Consider the following 19,684-nt stretch of genomic DNA (forward strand, 5'->3'; position numbering starts at 1 on the left):
CCTCTATGTTAATTTTGGTATAGTAAAGCCTAGAGTTTACTTTCATAGAGTCATGTTTTATAAAAATAGCCTGTGTTATGTACATTTTTTTAGTGTTCATGCATGCTGTCAGTCTATTAATTTGATTTACACAGGACATCAGAGTTTAAGCTTCATCAGAGTCGGGGCAATGCCTCTTTTTGAGCTGGTGCATTCTCAAGGCCTGGCATATCACCTTGTGCATTAGTATTTATCCAACCAGTAAAACAACAGTTTCAAGTATCTACTCAGTGGCAGTTAACAGAAGGATTCAGCTGATTTTCATGTGATAGGTCCCTTTCCATACGTGACATTACAGCTTGTCATCAAAATGTTTCTGGGGAAGTTTTGTGACATCGGTCCTATGATGAGTCTTAATAAGGCTGCCACTTTCAAGCTCTTTTGCTTATGTAGTCCTGATGTTTTCCATTTTCCATAAAAATAAAAAAAACTACAAACATTCTTATAATTTAGATTTGAACTTGGATCTGGAGTATAAATCAATCCTATTAGGAGCATTGATTATGAAATTGCTTAGAGTGAAGGAAGAACCTATAAGCTGGAAATAATAGCAGAGTAGAGGGGGAACCTTACCTGGCAGGATAAATCACTGGTCACGCTAGGCACAACTACTACTGCCGATCGGAATGGCTACCTCAGGTGCAGCACCTATTTGATTCACAGTGTTACCGGACCCATGCTACCGTTAATGCTGAAATCAGACACATTAGACCTAAACTGATGTTAACCCAATTATTTTGCAACTTGCTACTGCATCAGCAGAGCTCTCAAGTTCTGGAAAGATGAATGAAGACAAGAGGAGAAGAGAGGAAGAATTAAACACAGCATTTCTGAAAATTGATGTTCTTGTGCCAAAACCTGGTTTGAAAAATTAAACCAAACACACACACTCTGCAGGGGTTTGTGTTAACTGGTGAACAAAGGCTTTTAGTAACCAACAGCAAGCTACCATTCCAGCTTTATCTCACCCCTCTCATATATGCTCAATGATTTAATCCCACTGGGTATTTTATGCATCCTGTTTTGTGCCTTTGCCAGAACGCCCACTTTCTGTGGTTAGGTTAGTGCCTTAAACGTGGCAAGGGCTTAATAAATGCTTATTGTGTGAATGAATAAAGCAATAAATGTTGCTCTGACTGGTTGTATTTACTGCTATAGAGGGACAAGAACAGGTGAAAATAGTAGTGGATATGCAAAACAGATTCTACAGAAGTTGGTGAACACATCAAAATAGCGATAAACAGAGAAGGGAGCCTTAAAGGGGGGTATAGGTAAACAGAAACACAGGAAGTTCCAAAAGAGAAAGGGAACTATGCAATGAAAATAAACTTGGCTATTGCAATCTATTCTAATTTGTAGCACACAGGTAATTCCTGCCCTAAGTTTCTCTCAATTATAAATTCTGGGATGAATCAGAATACTCCATCCCTCTACCAGTCTGGGTAATATGAATTGTGATCTTTTGGAATATATATATGTATATAATCTTTAAAATGTGATTATTTTAAGTCAACACTTAAAGTTGAATTTGATATAATCATTATAATCATTTAATTGGGCATTGATTCATCTGCACAGAATGCATTACTGACTTCTTCAATTTCACCAACACAATTTCCTTCCAAATTATCTTTTATGTAGATGCTGGAAGCCCAAGTGCTATGAAAACTTTGCCAAAATAAAAAGCTTTTAGATTTCTAACGCTGGCTGGACACAAACCCATGGAAGAGTGTCGAAGAATAATGCATGCTTGCCAACTGCCAGCGATGATTGCTTTTCGCATAATTAATGCCATTCTTGCTGTTCGAGTACCATTTCCATCCTCTAATAATTTCCATTAATAGAGGAAGTTGCTGCAATAATTCCTGCATCCTGAAAAACCACTGTGGCTTCTATAGACCTTTTAATCAAAATAATGACAATGAGCGAAAGGGGGGTGGTTAGAGATATTACTGCAGCCCTGGGCTGCATTTCCTTAGTCATTGTTTTGAATCTCCGAACACTATCCAAAGGTCTCATCGTGTTGACTGTTATTATACCAATTAGACCTTGGTGCTTTGAGTTCAATAGCATTGAACCATGTGAATTCATACCAAGAAGAGAAAAGTGTACAAAATTAGTGTATTGGGCAAGCCATCTACAAAAATATAAATGGGAAAAGAGAGTATTTTTAAAAAAGCAAAAACAAAAGATGAGCAGATGCAAATACAAGCTCAGGTCCTGTAAAATATGATAATTGTATAATACTTTTAAGCTGAATCTTCCAGTAAGAGGAAGTGACAGACCAGCTGCAAATCATACCCCCAAACCTGCCAGTTCACACTGTTTTTATTATGCTCTTGCAAAATCAAGAGTTCTGCTTGGGATATAAAATTATGCAAATATACAGAGAGCAACAACAACAACAAAAATCAGCTCAAGTTTCCTACAGGAACCACTAAATGGCTAGAGCTGACGGCTCAGCAGCAGTCCCATGGAGAGGAGAAGGCACCGAGTTCATGGCTCATGGGGGTTCTAGGAACCCTCTCCTGACTTGCCCTATATGCCGAGTGTGGACACTACAATGAGGAACGTCTGGATTCAAGGGGAGTATCCAGTGCCCAGAGTCTTTCCCCTTCTGTCCCTGAGTTGCTTTGGAAGCAGTGAGAGCCTACATCAAAGCCTCATTCTTCTTTGCCTAACGTGGCTTTGAAAAAAAGTCACCTGAGTCACATCTAACCCTAATGGCCTTCTCTGTGAAGCCCACCCAGGAGGTCTGACGATGACCCTTGAGCAGAAGGCACATGCTCTGTGCATGACCTGGAGCTGGACGTGGGGCTCAGGTCCGAAGGCTGTGTCCAGTGACCTGATTAAAGCTCGAGAACCAGGCACCTAAGTTACTGAGGAAATAGTGCAGCAATAATACTTGTGTATGGTTTTTTATAGCCACTGTTAAAATACAAAACAGCTGGTTATGAATTGTGACAACTGTACTTCTACTAACTGAAAAAATCTGGTGGGTATTTTGGGGAGAACAGAGCAATGAGCAAGGGCTGGATTCGGGACTTGGATGTTGATGGCACCTGACCATGGGCTTGGCTGGGCTGCTCACCCACTCACTCTAGAGGCTGACCCCTAAGGGGTCAGTACCAATTTTCAAAATATCTTTGTAAAGTGTGCTCGCTGTCTAGTTCCTACATACATAATGAATTACATATCATCGTATGTTATAGTCATACAGACTTGTGCAATGATCAAAATATATTCTGAGACATCTGATCCATGCTGCTGCCCTGACCAGAGAGAGGCAGGTATTGTCAATTCCTTGTAAAATTATTTTGCTCAGAGAGGCATGACAGTAAGATAATCCTATGGAGCACTGTAATTCCTCCAATGTACATGCCCCTCCATTCTAAATGGAGACCAAGCAGTATGAAGAGTTTTGTGTTGGACGGTGACAGGCCGTGGTCTCTGGTCTACACACAGTGTGGCTCGCTAGGTTAGGAGCACCTGGGCTTGAATTTCACCACCGACTGACTGTGACCTTGAATAAGTTACCTTCTGAGCCTCTTTTCTCACCTACAAAGCGAGGTTAATAATAGTCCCTACCTAAGATAGTTGTTTTGAGGCTTCAGTGGCACAATGCATGTGAACCACCAAGCACATATTGTATTTATAGAGCACACGTATGTGTTTAGTAAATCTTAGTTGTTCCCATTCTTGCTGCAGTTATGTTGAACTTGGCCTTCCTTTCGGTTAAAGAAAACACCTGTAGAAATTTTTTTCCTGTCCTTTAGAATTCATTTCTATGAGCCTCTGACCAGCCCTGGTTCAGCTAAATGGAAGCTTCCTCAGTGATATTTTTCCAAATATAGTCCCCAGACAGAGTGAAGAGGGAGGGAAAGAAGCCGAAGAGAGAAAGAGAGGCGGGAGGAGGATCGCTTACTTTCTGTTATAAAATAGTCTATTTTCTACACTTCATATAGGAGGAGTGGCTAGAATTATAAGATTAAAAAGATGATATGTGTATGTATATATATATATGTAAGAGTATGTAGAGAGATTTACATACACACACACACAGAATCAATCATCTTACTGCTCTTCACAGGAACTACTCGATGCCTAGGATAAAGTTTAAATGCCTAAACATGAGACCCAAGCCTTTCACAGCTGGCATCATCCTCCTTGTCGTTATCACCGCCATCTTTGCAGCCGCATTTCCTGTCAATTCACCCTACACACTGCACCCGGGCCTTCTCTGCCAGTGGTCCTTCCCTGACCACCACGCACTCCTACCCCCTCACCTGGCCTCAGCTTTCTCCTTCGCCCTTCTCTTCCACCATCAGGTCCTTTGAGAAGCTCTTCAGACAAGATGATTTACTTCCTATTTTCTGAGAGCTTGTAGTATATCTTAAAATCATTGCCTAGAATGGTATCTTTGTTAACACTTACTGTTCAGCACACATTTCAAGCTCAATAAATGCTGAATGATTAAACGAACAAACTATTGAAAATGTAATGTTGAAGGTGAGATGTAACACAGGCAAGCAGAGAAACACGTAATCCTAAACTGCCCACAAAAACAGACTTGGATTAGTGTAGCGGGCCTACCTCAAGAGGCTATTAACAACTGAGTACAATGCTCTAATTCATGTGGGAACATTAATTTCACTGCATGGAATGAAGTCAAGAAACAGTAGTCTTTGTGATTTAGGCATTTAACAGTACAGATGTGAAGTGTGTGTTTTATTACAGCATATTGAGCTGTTTGGGATCAAACATAAAGACCAGGACCGTGTCTGTGTACTCCCACTGAGTGGGTGTGCAGAGGATGGCAGCTGGGTCCCATCCCAGGACAGAACGGGCTCTGTTCAAAGGGGAGTGGAGCCACCCCTAACTGCTGGCCTCAGCTGTTCCATTAGAGGTCCTACCACAGTCCGTTGGTGGGTTTTCTTAAATGAGCGCCACCCAGATTGAGTGCTGCGCTGTGGTGGAAACCCCATCACTGTGTTTTCAAGTCTGAGAGCATCATAGGCTTCTATGTCCAGGAAGAAGCCCAGCCAGGTATAGGTCCTCTCAGAGAAGCAAAGATTCCATGTCTGAAGGGAAGCATATGTAGCAAGAGGTCAGCAGACAGGAGAAACAGAAGAGAGAAAGGAAACCAACATCCAACAAGACTCTCTCTAAGCAAAGAAACAGAATCCTAACTTTGGCAGCTGAGAACTGAAAGGCTGATTCAGTGCCCTTTAGGTGAGTTCTCCTATTTTAGAAGAAAAATGTTCATCTGCTTACTGCAGGGCATACTCATGCGCCAGTGGAGGATGGATGTTGAGTGGAAACCAGCACCTATATATTATCTACTATGGCTCTTTACTGTTTGAGTGGGCTCAGTTGGAGAACTGTGAGGTGATTTACAAATGTTAACCTAATATTCCTAACATCCCTAAGATATAGGCAAAGAATATACAGGGATCTTTACTCATCAATGTAAAGAAATTAAGAACAGTGAATTTTTAGGATGAATATCACAGAGAACTTCCTATGTTGTAATCCATTAGGATGAGGGATAATTTCCCAGGGGGAGTTGATGTGTATGTTGGAAAATGTATAACGCCCATTTATAATGTCTTTGTGACAGATGCAATGCCACGTCCATCTATAAATCAGATTTACCTTCTGTGCGAAGCCCCAGGGTCCTTTCTTACTGAAGGCTATCCTCATGGGCTCTGACCTGAGAGGATTTAAAATCCAAAGGGCCCAATTACTAAAAAATCCTCCATCATGTAGTTGGCCTTTGGTATGGAAAATAACACCAGTATGAATCCAAGTCACTTGGAAGGAAGAGAAGAGAGCCACAGCTCCTGATTCTGCCAATTGGTCCAACGAAGTCTAGGGGCTGGGTCTCTCCAAGCGTCTTCCCCTAGGGCTATGAGGAGCTCCCTTTGGCTTTGCAGACAGCGAAACTACATAAATTACCCTGGCCATCCACAAATGAGTGGCTAACCATGTGAAGAACACTGAATTTAAACTCAGGAAGTTCATAGGGGAAACATCATTTTCAATTTCAGGGTCATCCACTGGGAGCCACTCATCTCAACAAAGAATGGGTGGACTCATCTGTCCTTAGGAACAGAGACCAAGCCCCATAATTCAAACAGCAGCAAAACTCAAGTGAGTGGGAGCAGGAGGATGCAGTGCTCTGAAAAGAACAGGCACAGAGCCCCGTTCCCTCCATTCCCGGGAACAAAGGAGCATGTGGTTCACGAGGTATTGGAGTCACTATAAAAAAGTCAAAATTCAGAATATAACGTTTTCAATGCACACAGCTCAGTTAACAGCCACCATGTAGTTGCTTTGCCCTGTCCTTCTCACTCAATGGGAATGAAAATACCTGGCCATAGTAAACACCTTTAAAGGTCCCCTATTGCCCAGATATTCATGAAAACCAAACTGCAAGAACCTATGGAAAGAGAAAAAGCTTATTAAGGGTTGTCAGGTCCACTCCAATCTTCATTAGGCCTGTTGCCAAGTTTTTATTAGACTTACTCTGATTATTTCTCAACCTACCCTTGTGAATTAACACAATGCAGCACCACCGGGCTTGTTTGTAATCGGGAAGGACAATACACCAAGAAATTCAATTTGGGAATAATTCTCCGCTAGTGAGGGCTTGAAAGAGAAATGACCTGATGCCACAGTGTTTCTAATCGCTAATTTCTATGAGTCATGAAAATTGGGGATTCTTAAAATGTGGGAGCTTGGCTGTTGGGCTGTTGCCTGAGGAGCTGAAGCAAAGAAAGCAGCAGGGAGGTCGGCATGACCTTGTGCAAAAGAAGAAATTATAGAGGTGGTGGTGCGAACTCACCTATGGCATGGGGTGGAACCCTTTAACTGGGTAATGTCTTCAAATACCTTGTGGTTTTAAACACTGGGAATTAAAGAGTCCCTGAAATCAGGCCCTACATCAGTAGTTTCATACACTTCTGAACCAAATATATTTCTTTTTATGTTACAAATATCCCAATAATGGTAGTATGATTGTGTGACTAGAGTGGTAACATTCAGTTTGACCACAATATTTGCTTACAAGTTATAATGAACCACACCAGCCATGCTGTTTGGGGTTTCTAGTCACAGAGTTGCTAACTGTTTAGTTTTGAAAGGCGTAATGACATCTTCTGTAGGGATGGAGAAAGTACCCTAGGAGGGAGCCTTAGGACCAGGACTCTGCCCCTTTCTCTACTTGTTGGTAGAGAACAACCCTGAGGGGACAGTGACACACAGATAGAGCATGTGTTAATAGAAAAGAAGGACTTAAGCCCTGGCTGGCATAGCTCAGTGGATTGAGCCCAGGCTGTGAACCAAAGCATGGCAGGTTTGATTCCCAGTCAGGGCAAATGCCTGGGTTGCAGGCCATGGCCCCCAGCAACCGCACATTGATGTTTCTCTGTCTCTCTTTCTCCCTCCCTTACCTCTCTAAATAAATAAATAAATAAATAAATAAATAAATAAATAAATAAAATCTTCAAAAAAAGGGAAGGACTTAGATGTCCATGATGTACATGATCAGTGGCCATGGCTACTTCCTCTTTCCATTACCTGCGGAATTCTTAGGTGAGAGCAGTCCCTGGTACTGCCAACACCCGAGGAAGGAAAGCAGATGTGGTCAGGGGCACAGTATGTCTGCATGTTAGACATGGAGCCACGAGATACGCATAATGGAACCTCATGCTCATCGGTATACACCCCTCTGTACAGTGGAAACCTCGTATGTCACAATTATGAACAGATTCGTGAGTATAATGGCCTCTGGTATAGGCAGTTGGCAGTGAAATCCTAGGTTATCCTGAAAAGTATTCAGGATACTTTTAACTTGGGTTATAAAAGGATAAAGCAAGCTACACCCAAAGAAAACTCTTTTTACTGTTTTCTAAGCATGTGTTATATGTTGGATATGCACCTTAGAAAACTAGAAATGACAACCACCAGTGAGAACCATGAAGCAGAGTGAACTTAATAATTTTGCTCCAAGTGACTCACACAGTTTTCACCACAGAGCAACCTCTCTGGCTTGTTCCCTGCACTGTCCTGCCTGCCCCATTGCCCTGCCCATGGAGCTACTGGCTTGCCAAGCAAGTTGCTACCCCCAGGCCTTTGTAGGCACATTTCCTGCTGCCCTGGAATGTCTACTCTTCCAGATATCCACATGCTTTTTCTCCTTTGCTCATGTCTCTGCTTAAAAGTCTCTCCAGAGAACCTTTCTCTGACCACCTTGTAGGAAACAGCCCAGCATCATGCTCTAGCCCCTTAGCCCAGATTTTTCTTCATGGAAATGACCATGGCCTGACAGTCACTCTTCAGTTGCTTATGGTGAATCTCCCTGAGAGCCAGGCCTTGGTCCCTCTCCCCATCACCTAGACCATGACTGTCAATATGACTGTCACCTTTCTTGACCCCTGGAAGACAGTCAGTAAATCAACATTTTAGTGAAAATGTTATAAATCCCTTTCTAAACATCCATTTGTCCTTTTGTTACCTTCCTTTTCCTTGCTTTTCATTTTTTCTTTCTTCTCTTTCCAAAGACCGACGTAAATGCATATAGTAACCCAACTTGAGAAGTCTTTCAAACATCTTTCCTAGCGTCTGTTAGAAGGGGCTCTCTGTTTAGTGATTCTTTTTTTTTAACCTCTTAGAAATTTCTATATGGAAATCTTTGTCTTTTTATACTTTTAGTTTTTATCTTCTTAAATTTGAGAATGATTTTGGTCACATAGAAGTGATTTAATTAACCCTTATGCGTTCTGTTATTGATTTTTAAATTGGGTGATGAAAGAGCTTTTTAAAAATGTATATTTAAAAATTAACCTGAAAAAAGATGTCTCCTGACCACAAGCTTAATTCTCATTTAGCATAAAAGGTGACAGGGGCTTGGGAGTGAGAGAAGTAAGGAATGTGATGAAAATGAGCTTTTATTCCCCACATTTATTATTTTGAATTCACCTATGAAAACTTTCACACACAAAAAACATTTAGCAGCTTGGGTAGTAAAATAAGCTACTTAAAGCTCTGTTTAGAGAGAGTATTCACTTCGTTTATTGGTCTTCTGTCATCAAGGTATAAAACAACACATCCAGGCACTGGACGGGTCCTCACACTTCAGTTGCACTGCTGATTGTTTTATTGATGACTGTTATTATCCCCCCCTTCCTGTGGGAGGAGAGGATGCAAAAATGAAAATTTATAAATTTGAAATATCTACATCTTCAAGAGAATGTCTAATATTTTCCTTGAACGAGACAAGAGGGATGGACATATTTTGCTTTCTTTTCTTTGCAGTGGAAGTTGAAACAGTGATTTTGTGTTATTATAACACTCATCACTTCTCCTTCTAATTTGGATGGTTTTTTAATAAAGCTCCATTGATTCCACTGAAAGGAATTCCTCCTGGCAAAAGCAGAACACACATACTGATTGCTAAATATGCGGCAATTATCATATTCAGCAGCACACTTTAATATCTTATTTATAGATGTACCTATCTGTAATTTGCTTTAATTAAGTTGCATTGATTTTAATGACAGGAGAGATCCTCAGACAACGGCTGGTGTCACATGCTCCTAGGAGTCCTGGTCTATCACTCACTCTAAGATGTGGGCCTGCGCCTCACCGACTTTCAGCTCCAGGCAAGCCCGTGCAGATGTAGTGATGTTTTGGAGAAATTTTCAGTGTTCACACTCAGAATTTATCCTACTGCTAACAGGACAGTATGAATTGAAAGGTTGCTTGGTAGAATGAAAATGGCAACCAAATTTTAAATTGGCTTCACTTGTGTATAATGTCATCACCTGCCCGAAATCACGCTCTTTCGACAACTTACTCTTGATCAGGTGCGGCTAGCAGCATTATTTTGCAACTCCAGCAACTTAGCTGTTGTTGTCCCCTGCATTGCCATACCACCACACAGATCTCAGAAGGATCCTGGGACCTGACACATTCTTGAATTCTTCATTATTTTTCATATCCCCTCCCAGTGAAAGTTTGGAGAACACTGGAGACAAGAACTTTAAATAGTTTTGCCTTTCACAACACCCATGTTCGAGAGTGAAGGCTGCCTAAACACAACACAAAGAAGCATAAAGATAGCAAGTATAGTTTGAAGAGCTCTAAAATATTACTCATCATGATCAGAAGCGATTCCTCTTTTTTTTAATGGATGAAGATGTAAGCACTGCTTCTATAAATCTTTGCACCTCGGAAGGTGCCAACATTCATTTTGTATAAATTATCCATGTTAGAATGCCAAGGCATGATCACGAAGGAAGACTCAGACAGTTATGCCAGTGCTTTCGCAGATTCTGGTCACCATTTTTCACGTACTGATCATTGCTACAAGTGTTGATTAATAGCAGTGCTCACACTGCTAGAACGCATTTCCCTGGAGGTAAAGAAAACATTCAAGGAAAGAAACAAAAAGAAAGAAATGAAGGGTAATAATCAGCCCGTCCTTCCGCTTCTGTGTAACAACCCTGCGGAGCGTGCGCCAATCCCGGATCCTGATGATCTCTGTTAGTGCCTTCTGAGCCATTACACTCAAAAGATCATCCATATGCATCAGATCACCAATTTGTCAATCAGTTTGTAAGGCAATTAAATGTTCCCTAATCTCCCCTTGCACCCTCCCCCCTTGGGAAAGAAGAAAATGACAGGAGCAGCAGGGTTCGCAGCGCGGTGTTAGGGCATCTCCTGCGTCTGTGTGCTCCCTGAATGCCGGGACACAGCTTCCATGGCAATAACATGCAAGGCTGGTTGGAATTTACTGAGGCTGATTAGCTTATACTTATTTTTCTCTCATCAGTAATGCCATACTTCTTATCCATGGAGGGAGACTAATGAATTGAATTTAGAGAGCGAGAACATTTCTTAATAAATGCAATATGACGGGAGATATGACAAACACGGATGAGACTACAGCCCGGGGCTGGGTGGGGGGCGGAGCACCGCCTGGCCACTCTACTTCAGGCCCTGTGGAGACTTTCACTGGAGAAGTGGATGATCTTGAAGACTCTCTGTTTCTTTTGTCCAGCTCAGTAAGATCATTTCCTGCTTTGTGTTTCTCTCTCTGGGTGGCTTTTTATCATTAATCTTATGATACGCTTTTGTTCTAATCTTAATTGTCTCTAATGAGGAAAAGACCAGGGATGGCTACATTTTGCAGTTGCCCTCTTGATTTAAGTGGAAAGACTAATTAATAGAAATTATGGTCAAAGAACTTGAGTCCCATAAGTTGGAAGAAGAAAAGCAAGTGGATTTACAATATTATATTTTCTTACACAGAGCATGCGGTTTAGTTCTTCCTCGTGGAGCTGGGTTTAAGTTCATTTGGGCTTTCCCATACATTCTTTCGTGGAGGTCCAAGTCCATGTCCATACTTTGGGGTCAGAATCCCCCTCCTTTGACATCCCATCCTTCACTCCCCTCTGTCCTGGCACTTCTCCAGGGATTCCCCTCCCCCACTATCGAATTACTCTGTAACAATTCTTGCCCACCTGATTCCTGCCTCAAAATTACATCCTTTCTTCCCCACCGCATCCTCTTGCATCCTTAGCATAGGTCTTCATGTGACCAATATGGCAAGGGGTTTTTCTTTGCTTTATCTCTCATTGGAATCATTTTGTAGATTATGAAGGAGAGGAATCAATTCAGCTCTCGTCCCTCCAACCATCCACAGGGCAGGGCATTTTGTTTCACGACAAACTTCTCTCTGACTCTTTGTCATTCTGTGGGAGAGTGCAGTGATCCTTAAGTAGTTAAATATTTCCTCTTGTAAGGAGGGAACAGAAGTTCAGAGGCAAGAAAGCACACTCTCCTGCCTAAATGTGGTAGAGAAGAGTCGCAGACTTTGGGTCATCGGATCTGGGTTCAAAGCTAATGAACCCAGATTGCCAGCAACCCTGTAATTGTCCTGAGCCTCAGTTTTCTTGTCTGTGGAAATGGGTTTCTGTCTTCACTGAATTGCATACCGGTAATGGTGTGATAACACCTTCCAAAATATATAGCAGTACATAAATTACCACACACACATATACAAGGTGTCATTTTAAAGACAACGCTTTGAATGCATAAAAATGGCCACATGAGAGTGTGTTGTTGTTGCTTAGGTAACTGCAATGTTGCTGAATTCTCACTCTGATAACTCCCTTTAGTGGGTCATTCATGTTCGGCATTTGTAGAGAGAAGAAGCAAGGCAGGGACCAACAGTGCAAAGCAGATGAGGGCGTGAACAGGGAAGGCTCCCGCGGATGAAGCAGCCTCATTGGCAGGCATGCTCTTGCTACCTGGAACCAGCATTTGTCTTTGGAGCTCCGGGGGAGGGGAGGGTGCTCTCTCAACACGGTAATCTCGGCTGGTTATATTGATAGAATCTCAGCTATTAGCTATTGTGTGAACCAGAACTCGCTCCATTCTTGAAGGAAGCAAACAAATCAGAAAAGGGGGATATGAAAACAAGGAGAGGGTAATGAGTAGATAAATGTCTAAATCATTTTATAGCAACCACAAAATCCTTATTTTTGCTATCATAGAACTGACTACTGTGAAGTGGCATTGCATGGAAATTAAGTGAATGCTCTTATGATGCTGGCACCTACGGCTCATCCCACAGTCCCTGAGTCCTGTTAGGCAGTTGGAGGTGGTTCTGGTGGCAGAAGGTCTCAAGCGCATTAGGATAACACTTTTCCCCCAAACATCACTGGCAACTTATATGTGGCAAAGGACACGATTTAATATTTATTGAGTAGCAGCTCTGAAGTTAGAAGTGTGCAGCATTTCAGTTCCATATGCTCTCACATGCTATTCTTTTACATCTTGGGTTGGACATGGGCATACCCTACGGACTTTTCTTACTCTTTACAGCACCGTTGGGTGGTACCTCTCTTTGCCTGCTCATACCCAGTTGGCAGCTGGTACAGTTTCTCTGTGATCTGGTATCATCTTTCACTCAGATGGAGAGCAGATGGGTAATTGTAGCCAATGCCCGAGTCCCGTCTAAGTCCACGCTGGAGCCTATGGGCACGGACCTGTCAGTGACCCGACTACGACGGCACGTCAAAGCAATAACGTAAAACTACACGCATCTGTTCCCTACTCTAATAACCTGGAAAAAATGGAAAAAAGAAAGAGAAAAACTTTTTAAAGACAAGCTTTCCTTTCACGAGATGTCACATCCGTAAGAACAGGGGGAGAAGAACCGTATAGTGGCTTGTGGATGTCAAACTCACTTCTCGCTAATGGCACCTCCAAAAAACCACCGGCTCAAACAGGCATGTTAGCAGAGAAAGTGAAGTATAATCAATATGTTCCTTTTTGGTGTACTCAAAATATTGGCTCTCAATTACAGAAGCGTCCTGTGTAACATTTTCTGAAGTAAAGCAAGAGAGAGAGAGAGAGAGCGCGAGAGATCCCAGATTTGAAAGGCTTCGGTGATGCTGAGGGAAGAGCACAGCGTCTAGATTAAAAGGAGCAAAAATGACCTGCTGGAAGAACTCAGCCCTGATCTGTTTCTCTAAACTGATGCCTCTGTTGCCACATATGCCAAATTACATTAAAAAAAAAATCCTGGTGGATCATCTGGTTGTTTCAAGTGTGTGTTTCAGCAGTTCATTATGAAAGTTTATTTTCTAAATTAACTACAAATAAAGAGAAATCTTCTAACCATTCACTCATGCAATGCTGTCAGCTGTTATTATTTGTTTTTCAACAGACATCAAAGCATATCCCCAGCCCATGCCTGGCTTTCTTCATAGAGAAGTTATCACAAACAGGTTATGTGGTCCCTCAGGTTACTATGGAAACTCTTTTCCGGCCATCCACTTACAATGGTAACATTTGCATTAAAATATGTTGGAAGTTAATTTTTTTAATGCTCAAGGGGTCATGCTACCATATCCATATCTATTATTTCAAAATCCATGAACATACATTGATTTAGTCTGTAAAAAGACTTGAATGAGGTGTGCACCCTATGGGTATAATTGCCTGTGCATCGGGTAGCTGTTTGGAACATTGTAAAAGACACTAACCAAATTAACTTTTGTCAAAAAAAAATATGTGAGCGGTTACCCTCTAGCTGTCATTCCTCATTATGCTAATTTTCTGAATATCTACATTTGTATTATCTCTGACATGGACAGAAGAGGCTGGAGATGAAAACATGGGGCAGGTGTGAAAGATATGTACCCTGTCTTCAGAGATTAATAGATGACCCTGACTCAGTTTACCCATGTGGACCATCAAGAATTCAATTTGGCAAGCATCTGTCTAGGGACATCGAAGTAGTCAGCATGAGGCTGGACACAATGTAGGTTCAAAAGTGCATAAGATCTTATCCGAACAAGTTCTGTGAGGGCACTGGATGGGATACATTGAGTTTTCCCTCCTGGTGCAGACAGGAAATGGTAGAGAAGCACTGACAGGAAATGGGAGGTGTGGCTGCAGCAGCTGGGGGAGGCTGCACCAGGGAGATTATTGTGGCAGCACAGACAGACAAACTGTGGGCGTAAACTCCTCCCTAGGGTGGCTAATGGGACGGCTACTGCACTACCTTCTGGATCCCTCGTGTAGACTGCAGTGACTGGGTGCTTGGGAGGCACTCGGACCAAGTAAGAATCCCTGTGCACCACGGACCATGAAGAATGTCTCCTTAGAAGCCATTAACCCATCTCTGACTGTGTGCAGACATCAGCTCCTTGAAAAAGGGAGTGGGGTGAGCCTATGCATTACATGGAAGGGCCTTCATATGCACTGCTCTTAAGATGATTATGGAAGTATCCCGATCCTCCTCCTTTTCACGAGAGAGACCTAGAGATAATAGTGCACAATTCAACAAGCATTTATCAGTTACAGACTTTTCATAGGAACAGCATTATGGGATGCTTTAAGTGGGAAGAAGGAAGAGGTGGAAGTTGAGACGGACTCTGATAAAGGTATGTCTTGCACCTGCCCTTACACATTGACACGGAGGCAGGAGGGGTTTCATGGTTGACCTCCAGAGAGTTTCATGTGGCAGAAGAGTCCTGACTAGCCCCACCTTTCACTGGCCTGGTCAGTTACCATTACAGAGAAGAGACCTGGCCTGCTGTGGCCAACTGACACTGAGACATGAACGATGTGCTTTCCCAGCATCCCCAAACCATCGTCCACCTCTGTAAAAGAAGGAAGAGCTCACTCTTTTCTCCTTTACTGATGTTGGTCACGTGCCACAGAATCAAAAGCCTTACTGCAGTCAAAAAGGACTTACTTTTCTATTTTTTCCCATGTCAGAGGCCACATACTCTTCTAGAGAAGGACATTAAGTTGTTTCGACAAGATTTGTGCTAACCCAGTGTTCCTCGTTTCCCTGCCGTGTGTGTATATGAGTGTGAGTTTATGTTTCCAAGTAGATTGTTTAATTATCTGCTCCATTATCTTTCTGGAAGCTGTACCTTATTGTATCAAGCATATTTATCAATAAGAAATGAATACCATCCTGGGAACTGATTTGCTCGAGGTAACTTTCATGATAGTTACACTTGCATGTCTGATAATGGTTCTATGCGCGTGCTGTTTTATTTATAGCTGCAAACCTCTCATTTGACTTTCTCACCATCCTCAAAGCTAAGTGGGGTCTCAGTGGACACTTGTGTTTCTGAGAGCAGAATTTACCTGGGAAAGGGTGGTAGACATAAAAATCATTTAAAATTATGTTTAAATCACTATTCATTATTGATGAAGATTGGTCTCATCGGTGTGCCCACTCCACACTACCTTAGATGCTACTTCTCAGCATTAGGAAATAAAAGTAGCAAAGTTGCACTTTGGATGTTGCATACCTCAGGATTTTTAAACTCCACGAAAGTGCAATAATCATTGAGGACAAAGCACTAGGCAGAAATTCAATGGTAATCTTGTAAGTTAGAATTTTTTTCTTGTCAATTACTGAGCAACTTACATTATTTTTCTCACTAGAACTAAAAAAGGTGGGAACATGGAATGTGGCATCTGTCGTGTTTGTTTCTGAGTTAAAAATGGAAATATGGCTAGGCAGTAAGTGCCATAAACAGAAGACGAGCAGTTTGACACCGAAGTTGAGCTTGCTATCGAGTTGGAGAATCACACGTCTGGCCCTGCTGCTCGTGAGCTCCTGCGGGCTTTCTGACTGGTGGAGTTCTGGGTGCGCACACTTACCAACGTCTCAAGAAAACAGGCCATAAAAGTCAACCACTTTCTAGAACTCCACCTTGCAGTATTGGAATGAGCTTTGTATCCACCTACCCATCCAGTTTTGAAGTAAGTCCTTGTCACTACAGGATTGAAGAGCAGCAACTGAACGGGTCAGACCAGCGACAGCTGCACAAGGGTGGGCAGAAGTGCACATCTACCACCCTGCAACCAACACCCGGGTGTAGCTGGGACTGCACAATGGGATGGGGATAGAAGACAGGTCTGAGAGGAAAGGGGAGATGAGATCTAAGCCTGAAACAGAATCTGTTCAAGATTGTCCATGGCAAGTTGGCAAGCTGTGGGATCAAGTTCAAATGGATGACCAATCCAGGTCAGAGAATCTCCAAAGGAACCACAATCTGAGGGTTCTGGGGGTACCAGAGATAGCAGCCTCAATGGAAATCTGATACTCATGAGGAGGTGGAGCCCCTGACCCCAGGAGATAGGAGGTCATAACAATCAGAGCAGGGCTGGCTTGATTCTAAGAGAACATTTGAAAAAGAATCCTGCACTTTTTTCCTTGTACTTTTCCAGGACCAAGCACAAATCCTAGACCCTTAGGAATGCAAGAAATCATATTTGCAGGGGTGAAGGGGCTGGGGGGCCGGGAGTCAACCAGGCCCTTTTTGAAATTCTCATTGAGATAGAGTTGTCACCACAAATGAAGGGTGACTATTAGTTCAGTGTGACAAAGGACAGCCTTCAATGATGCTGGCTATTATGTACACTGTTCTAAATACACAGTGAGCATTTTCTACTGTTTTGTAAATATGGTTCTGTTATTAGATTAGCATCTGCACTGCAGACTTCAGTCTAGAAATTAATAAAGTCGTGCAGCCAGTATCTCTCAGTGTGTGGCACGTACCTTCTCATTTTAAATGATTGTAACAATGCAGCTTGGCAGAGAAAATAAAACTTTTGCATATTGATAGGTAATTGCACATACGCAATACTTAGCATTACATTCTAATTATTTTTCACATTTTCACTGTCAACAAGAAAATGCACAACAATTCAACCCTCTGCATTTCTGTGGCCTTTTCAGCTTGGCCCTGCTGCAGTTATATTGATGTGCAGTCAGAAAACCAGCTTTGTCCCTATGTTTCAGAGGTCCTTTTCTTGAAGCAGCAAGGAAACTAATTTGGAAGTTTTACTCATGTCTCACTTTTGTGGGACCATTTTTAAAAAATAGGAGTTAACAGTGGAGAAGGGGAAAAAGCCGTCTTATTTTCCACTCACACCACTAGCTGTGCATTGTTTTACTGTGTGTGAGTACAAATGAGCTGCAGCTAGAGAAATAAATGGTCTTTGTGATGCAGTAAAACTGTCTTGATCTTGCTATGATTCATCATCAAGGAGTCCCTTCATCGAGAAAGTTAAGCGTTGTAATGGGTCTTGAATTCTGGATTCAATGGCAGTGTGGGCACAGGCAATTTACTACTGAGCTCCCAGATTCTGGCTGAAATGACCAACAGCATATAAAATAGGTAACAATTGCATCTGTGCTGGGCACTGAGGAGTATCTGCTAGAAGTGGTGCCAGGGGCCCAGCTGAAAGGAGGACATGGTGCCAGCTCACAGCCAGCCTTCCTGGGGAGCTGGCACAGGAGGGTACAACTGTTCCCTCTGAGGGGTGAGGTGGTGGGCTAGTGAGGAGCTCATCCGGACTCTCTCTTGTCTCCAGAGTGGCAGCCTTTCTAAAGAGTACATATGAAATGCTGAGGGTTCTTGAGGTGGTTCCAGCATGGGAAAGAAATCTAAGAGATAGAAAGTGCTCTCCCCTGATTTGCTGGGCAATAGTATGAGGATGAAGGGTGGATTACAGACACAGGTAACATAGCATGAGAGGGTTGGGACCACCAGAAATCAGGGCACAGAAAACTGACCCCTTGTTCATAGATATCAGAGAAACCATCTGAGAAACTAAGCAGAAGCCCAGCCCTCCAGCCACTGATCAGGATTTTGGTTCCCTGTCTTCTCAAGCTGCTGAATCTCTGCACAGGAGGTGCGAGTTCACATCAGCCAGCACTCCCCTGCCACCCATGCCCCCACCCCAGGGTTTGGGCTCACCTATACAGTCAGGTGTAAGGTGATGAGAACCAAGGAAATTCCAACCATCTCGTTTCAAGAACCAAATCATGCTTTCAAGTAATAATATAGAAATAACTTAACACAATGCTGTTAACGGAAAGAATTCAATAAAATATCTGGCAAAAATGAATGAAAAGAGACTACTCTGGGTGAAAATTTTGAATATCATGAATAGAGAAAGAATCCCATGAGATCCAGATAGGGAAAACAGGTCACTTACAAAGAAGAAAAATCAGGCCAGCTTCAGATTCCTCCCTCACCAATATTAAAAAGCAAAATAGCATTGAATTTCTAAGAAAAAAACCTTTCGAAAGCAGATATGCCATTCATTCAACAAATATTTATTGTATACCTCAAAGCACCAGGCATTGTTATGAGTTGAGATTTATATATAAAGGATATTATCAGATCTCAAGGATTTAGAAATATATGATCTATATATCCCCCCTGAAATAAAATTGCTCAGAAAAGGTAAGCAGATTAACCTAGAGAGGAATCACAATAAAGAACTCCAGGATGGAGATGCCGTAGCAAAGAAGGACTGGCACCAGACCCCGAAGGGAACCCTGGGATGACAGGCAGCTCAGTACAGAACAGGAGAAGAGAGCTCTGCCTCCTTCTGGGAAAACGTGATTGGGCCTAAGATCCCACGGGTTCAAAGTGTGAGAGGAAGTTGTAATCACGTCCAGGTCTGGTGCTTTATCTTTTATATGGAAGGGACTTTATAGAGATGATGTCATTTTTGAATTTGATAGAGAAAATAAGACAAAAAATGTTTTCGTCAAGTCAGAATGATTGAAGTTATGAAATAAAATCATCAAAGTAAAGGCAGCACACAAGGTAAAAACAGCAAACCGAAAAAGGTGTACAAAAGAGAAAGCCTGAAACCGAAAGACAGAAAGAATAATGCCAGTTACGATAACAGATATAAATGGGTTAAACAGTTCTTCGGAAGAAAAAGCCCCAGAATGAAGCAAATGTCGTAATTCAACCTTTTACAAGAGATAGACCTAAAAAAATGACACTGGAAGGCCTCAGAAAAAAAGAGCAGATGGAGCCTTTAACTTAATGTTTATCTGCCTTTGACAGATCAAGATGATAAATAAATCCGTACAATGTCAAGGAACAATATAATTTATAAGATTATTTTACCATATTTTTACCAATTATAGGACATACATTTATCATGCTTAAACATGTGTGAAATGGCGATGGCTCCTAATATAAAAACTTACATTTAATGTCATGGTCTCTTTTTTGTTCTTTTCCTGAAAAGCTGTTAATAAATGTATTGTGTGTATAACAACTATGCTGAC

The 19,684-nt window shown here is 42.0% G+C and overlaps 1 protein-coding gene across 1 annotated transcript in view; it reads right to left on the reverse strand.

Moving 5' to 3' along the window:
- The window catches only part of PARD3B (par-3 family cell polarity regulator beta), a 975,282-nt gene that overhangs the window by 65,525 nt on the left and 890,073 nt on the right, over positions 1-19,684 (reverse strand). The window lies entirely within an intron of this gene.

This window comes from Phyllostomus hastatus, unplaced genomic scaffold, assembly GCF_019186645.2.
Source record: "Phyllostomus hastatus isolate PE091 unplaced genomic scaffold, TTU_PhHast_1.1 phas_contig_137, whole genome shotgun sequence".
Lineage (NCBI taxonomy): Eukaryota > Metazoa > Chordata > Mammalia > Chiroptera > Phyllostomidae > Phyllostomus > Phyllostomus hastatus.